Source organism: Hibiscus syriacus, unplaced genomic scaffold (genome assembly GCF_006381635.1).
Source record: "Hibiscus syriacus cultivar Baekdansim isolate YM2019G1 unplaced genomic scaffold, ASM638163v2 tig00111277_pilon, whole genome shotgun sequence".
NCBI lineage: Eukaryota > Viridiplantae > Streptophyta > Magnoliopsida > Malvales > Malvaceae > Hibiscus > Hibiscus syriacus.
The window spans coordinates 120,996-127,752 of record NW_024063044.1 but is presented as its reverse complement, the minus strand read 5'-3'; positions in this window follow the sequence as shown (position 1 = coordinate 127,752).

Here is a 6,757-nt window from a genome sequence, read left to right as displayed (position 1 = left end):
TTCAATGATACCCTTTATTTTTTTTCTTCTTCCATTTGCCTCTAGTATGCCCCAATTATTCGAATTCTCTTGCAATTACTTGATCTGCAACACTCCATCTTATCTTTCTTGCAGGAAAGGTTCTCGTCATATTCCCAGGATTTATTGATGTTGGGAAAAGAATGTTGGTTCCATGTTTAGGAAAGGAAATGTGTAACTTTAAAGTAATTATTCTAAAAAAGGTAATGTCATGGAAAGATTATTTCTGTCTGGGAAGGTAAAAGTATAGGTTTTTGAGGGCCTCGAGGAGGATAAGGGCATGACTTTATTGTTTCAGAGAGAAGTGATGTCAAGGTTTGGTCTTTTGGGAGTAAATGCGTTATTTCGGGTAAGAAACACATCAATTGTTATTTTGGCTTTGGATGGAGTATAGAAGGTCTAATCTTGCCACTTGTCAAAAGTATATAATTAATTAAGTAGTAAAAGAACCTTTAATTTATTCGATATTCAAAGAATTACGAGATTAAAACTTGATTTATTGCTCATAACCTTAGAAAACGACGTAAGTTTAATCAACAAAATATTTATTGAGTATACAAAGAAAGAACAAAAACACGTTCAATCAAGACAACGCCAGTGCAATATGGTTTCATGGTGAATGGAAGAATGTTTTCCTGATCGGCACCAAAATGTCTCATGACACGTTATAGGTTAATACCCCTGGGTCAAACAAATTCTAGACCTTACTCTTCGGTGCCCCACAGATCTCAATGATGTGCCTCGAACTTTAGACGGCACTAACATCAAGTCTTTAGTTCTCAATTCTTTTCTAAACTTCAATTTACCTCAAAAGATTCTGTGGGTTACTCCGATGATCCGTGATTAATGTACGTTGAGATGAAATGTATATCATGCACTGTATGACGTATAAATGCTAATGCAAAGATGCACATGCAAATGCAAAGATGCAAAATATAAATGCAACAAATGAAATGTTCCCCAAAGTAATTATCATAAAACAACTTCTAAATAACACACAATGTCTCAATCCATCGAGGCAGATGGAAACTACAAATCACGTCATATTTCTCTACTTATTCAATTTTGATTGAAAATGCAAGGAAACAATCTTCTTTTATCCTTGGCTTGATGGAAAATTTCAATGCTTTGACTTCTTTTCCAGAAATATATTTGTTGAGCGACCATATGAGACTAACATCATCCACTGTCTCGTGTTGGCTATCATTGTTGCTTGATGACTTCAAACATATTATTTCATTTTGTCTAGTTGTATCAACATCGTCGTAGCACCCTTGAAAAACTTGTTTTACTGCGTCATTTGAGCTTCATGTATTCCAGCTTAATGCATCTCTTCAGTTGTTTCCTGGAGCACCCTTCTGGAACATCGATGTATTTTTTCATTTCTATTCTACCTCTTCGAGTGACATTGTTGTATTGAAAGCCTTCTAATGTAACTATTACCTTGGGAATCAATATCTTCTATGACATGACATGTATGAAACATGTGTTAATTTCAAGGTAGTTATCCTAGAACAACTTTCAAAGAACTCACAACGTCCCAACATTTCAAAGCGGATAAAAACATATATACCCCTTCGTGTGGCGTTATCGTTTTAAAAGCCTTATAATTTTGATAATTACCTTAAGTATTAACATCATGTTTATGCACAAATAAAGAAACATGACAAAGAAAAGATGTTAGCAAAAATAATAATCAAAGAGAGAAAATGTATGTTAGTGAAATATGAAAAGATTAAATTCAACTAGTAAATGAACCATAAAATACAGTGAATAAACACATAGAGAAAATTAAAATTCTAACCGTATAATTTCTAGTTCACATGCATTTATTAAAAAATATCTATCGAATAAATTAAAATTTGAATGTTAGAGTTCATTTCTACTTTGTGTACACTTATTTGGGTACCTATGGACAAAGTTTCAGCATTGTCTTATATCGGGTGTGTTTCTACAGTTTACTATATGCAGAGTTTCGGTTCTAGGAGTAAAGGTACTCGAACTATCCTTGTCGGTGCCCCATTGGGCGAGCTAGACCCTCAATCCTCACCCATTATAGGCTTAAGCGGATCGAGTTCAATTCGAGATGGCACATTTCCCTATGCCTGACATAGAGAATAAATTCTCACGAAGACATAGGGCATATGAACCCCGGAAGCTACTTGCTAGGCCTGACATGGAGAATAAATTCTCACGAAGACGTCGCTTTCACTCCCACTTAAAGGGGAAAGCTCGGGTATAGACCTTATGTTATGCAATGCCCATGTTGTGTGTGCGGAGAAATTATCAAACCTTTGACAAACAACCACAAAAAAACGAACTAAAGCGAATCCAAAATTTCAATATCTGAAAATTAATCAAATGCAAACATTAATATACAAGGATATAAAAATAAAATAAAAGAATAAAAAATAATAAAAGAATTGAAAGAAATCAAAAGAATCGTAAATTAAATAAAATTGAATTCTCAATTTCCAACTATAGAGACAATATATAATCGATTTAAGGCTTGATCCACTACATTCCCCAGCAGATTCGCCAAGCTGTCGACACCGTTTTCCGCTCGGGCGGGGGAAAAACTTAGTACGGCTCGGGGGAAAAAAACTTAGTACGACTTGGGGGTTTTCTTTTGAAAAGGTTTTTGAAATGTTTTGGAGTCGCCATCGACCTTTTGGGTTAGGTAGGTCGAATACCTAAAAATTTTCTTTCAAAAGTGTTTTTAAGAAAACATCATTTTCAAAGATAAATCAGTCTACGTGTAACCAGAGATTCATTCTTTTTTGAAATAAAAAAGGGGTTCGGGGATCGATTACGTGTGGGGAAGGATAAGTACCCCCACAACACCCAAAATTAGTACCCCATCGATTATAAATTCTCTCTAATAATGAAAATCTAAGAATTCGAATATAAATTTAAATTACGATCCCATTATTCCAAATTCAACCATACAATTTTTATTTAACAGAAAATTCTACGGAGAAATAGAAAATATTCTAATACTTCCAATCAAATACAAAATAATCCCTAAAATATTTTAGGCCGAATATTTCTCTTTCCAACTTAAATAAAAAGAATATAATAATTTCTCCCAATAACTCAATATTAAAATAATTTGATTCAACCAAAATGAATAAAACTAAATATTCGCAATTTTTAGGTTTTTCTAATTAGAGTATTTATTTATTTTAAAAATATCAGAATAGGAAATCTAGTTACTTTAAGACGGTCATTTCTTAATATTTTTTAAATAAATAAATACTGCTTTTAATCTAATTATGAAATCAATCGAGTAATGCTTATGAGACTTTCATATATATTTATAGGACTAAAATGAAATGAACAGAAAATTAAAAGCAATAATTTAAATGCTAAATTTAAATTATCGAAAAATAAAGGACAATAATAAAAAAATTAAAAGTAAAAAAATTAAAAGATTGAAATTAAACTAAATTAAAAGGCAAATCGAATAAATTAAAGGTAATTAATAGAAATAATATAACCAAATTTAAACTAATTATAAAATTCATAGTTAAAATCAAATAATAATTATAGTGACCTAATTAAAATAAAAACGAAATATATAGTCCAAAACAACAATAAATAAAGCTGGAAATTAAAGGATTAAAACATAATAAAATATAAAAAAAAAACAATAAAAAATCATAAATAAAACAGTGACTAAAACATAAAAAATACAAATATCACATCCAAATTATAATAAAATAGGAAACATAATCCAACAGTGGATAAAATGAATAAATGCAATAATCAGTGACTAAATTTAAACAGATCAGAATAATAATAATGACTAAATTAAAATAAAATAAAACAGAATGATAAAAGTGCAATAAATTAGAAAAGAAAGGTCTAGTGACCAAAATGCAACAAGTAATAAAACATCAGCTAAATTATAACAAATAAAATAGAAAAAATAATGACCAAATCGAAAGTTCATAAAATAAATATGCATATTCGAAACAAATAACAAAGTACATAACCAGAGTGCAAAAGAATATAAAATACGGGGAGTTTAAAGATAGTTTTACCCTGATAGTGACCAAAACGTAAAACACGCTGAAACATGGAGGACTTGGACTACAATTTGACCCTGAAACAGATGAACAAAACAAAAAGAAGCTAGAAGATGAGGACATGGTGAGCGATTTACCCATTTTTCATAAAACCAAAATATTAACCCCCATGTTTACATGAACTCCCAGAAGCTTGCCAAAGCTTCCACAAGCACTTCGGTCGTCGTTCACCGGCCCTCACACGCTGGCCACTGGGCCGGTGGTCACCATAAACCAACCGATGACCTCGACCACGACGGATAAGGGCCGGCCGGACTCATTGATCGGCCAAAACCTTCCTCGTTCTCCTCCTAACTTATTATTTTTCCTCTTTTTCTCCCTCCCTATTCGGCGGCCAAGAGGGCTCAAAAAATGAGCCCCAACGCCGGTCACCACCTTGGTGACCATCCCTTGCTCCAACCGGCGATGGAGCCGACCGAGGGCAGCTAAAACGAAGGTCAAAGTAACCAAACTCTTCTCTACCTCTTTGTTTTTTAACTAAAACCCCCACGAGCTCACCTCCGGCCACCAACAACCGGCGCCTCCTAGCCGTGAGATGGCCTCTCTCTCGCACACCGACTACTGCTCAACGGTGGCCAACCCTATGCAATATAAAACCTCGAAAAACCAAAGAAAAGAAAAATGAAAAGAAGAAAGAAAGCCAAAAACGAAGAGGAAAACTAAAGTCAAAGAATCAATCTTTCCATTCCCAAATTTTGAGGATAGAGGAGTGTCCCATTTTACAAGGTTGGTTGGGGTATTAATAACTCTAACCACTACAATATTATAATATATTTTTTACATAATAAAATAAAAATGAAAAATGGTGTTTATAGCCAAGAAAGCAAATTTCCAGGATTAATGAATAATTAAATGGGTTTTAGAAATAATAAAAGTCATTTAGGGGTTGTTTGTTTACTGCTGAATGGAATCATTCAGCGCTAAATGTTGAACGTTCAGCATTCAGCGTGTTTGATTCTCACCTCTGAATGAAGACTGTGCTGAATGATTCAACAAAACACTGCTGAATGATTCTGCATTAAAGTACATTCTGAATGATTCAGAACCATTATCAAACAACATGTCACATTCAGAGTTAATTCATACAGAGCCTTTGAATCATTCTGGCCATTGAATCATTCAGCGCTTAATCATTCTGATTTAATCAAATAACCAATTAGGGTTCAAAAAGAGTCATTTAATAAAAACTACACCATTTAGAGAATAAAAATAGTCATTTAATAAAACTATGTCGTTTAATGAAATCATCCAAGTCATCATTGTCACATTACATAGATGTCATGCCATCATCTCATTAATAGATTAACGGTGAGGTGGCATAATTGCAGCTAAAAATAAACGTCAATATTAAAATTGACAAAATTAAAACGTCAGTGACATAAATGAGTTCGAGCTCAAAGGTGAGTGATATTTTAAGTTGTTAAACCTAAAATTTATTATTAATAAAAAGATAAAAGGTTTATTGTTATAATGATATTTTGTTAAAAAACCAAGTAGAGAGTTTTATAATTATTTAAAAAAAATCAAAAATAATAAAAATTATATAAATATAAAAAATTTTAAATTTATTTTTAAAATTTTAGAAGATTTTTGTAGATTTTTAGGCCTATTCATTTTTTATAATTCTTTATATTTTTAATATTTGAAATATATATATATATATATATATATATATATATAATATTAAATTAATATAATCTCTATTGCTTTAAGTTTTTTTATCATAGTTTCATCTTATTGGTATGTCGTCCATCATTTTTTTTTATGGATCAGCGGCGACATCAACTTAAATATTGGCTGTCGACCATCAATATTTTTTATTGTTCTTTTATTTTCTTTTGGGTTTTGATTTTCAATAAGTCTACTTGTATGATACGTTTTCATATACTTTTATGACACATTTTCTTCGGTCTTTTTGCATGTTTTTCAATCGTTTAATTATTATTTTCACTTATCTTTTTAAGGGTTGATTTAATATCGTCATGATTGATCAAGATGACGTTTATATGTTATAATGTTGTTGTTCCCTGCTTTGGGTCATCTGATTAGATTTGGATTCCTGTTATGCATTCATGGATAGCTTTTTAAATCGCTCAAGTCTAATTAGCAATTTGTAGATGATCTTTCAATAGTTTAATTCCCTTTCGTGATTTGTTTGCCAATGCGATCAAATTTGTTTAATCTTTGTTCGAGTTTCTTGGTTAGGTTTTAATATTTCATTGTATGATCTTTATGTGATTGCTAATTTTGTTTCAATAATTATAAAAATTATTCTAATTATATGCTTAATTTACAATTATAATTGTAACTATTTATTATAATATGAGATATTTCTCAGTTAAAAAATCAGTGGCTTTTATAAAAAATAAATATTAAATTAATATTTATATAAATATAAAAATTACAAGACCAAGTAAGCATATAGTAGTATTATTTTTTCTAAACCTCGGCTCTCTCTCCTCTCTTTTCAACGCGCTTGTAATCCGTAGATAGTTCAGACGTTATGATCTGAAAAGCGCCAAAAGCTTTATGCTTTACTTGTCAAATACGTTACTCCAATGATCAAAGTCAAATTATATTCATTCAAACTTTTCTAAGACCAAGTAAGCTATATAGTATTATTTTTTCTAAACCTCGGCTCTCCTCTC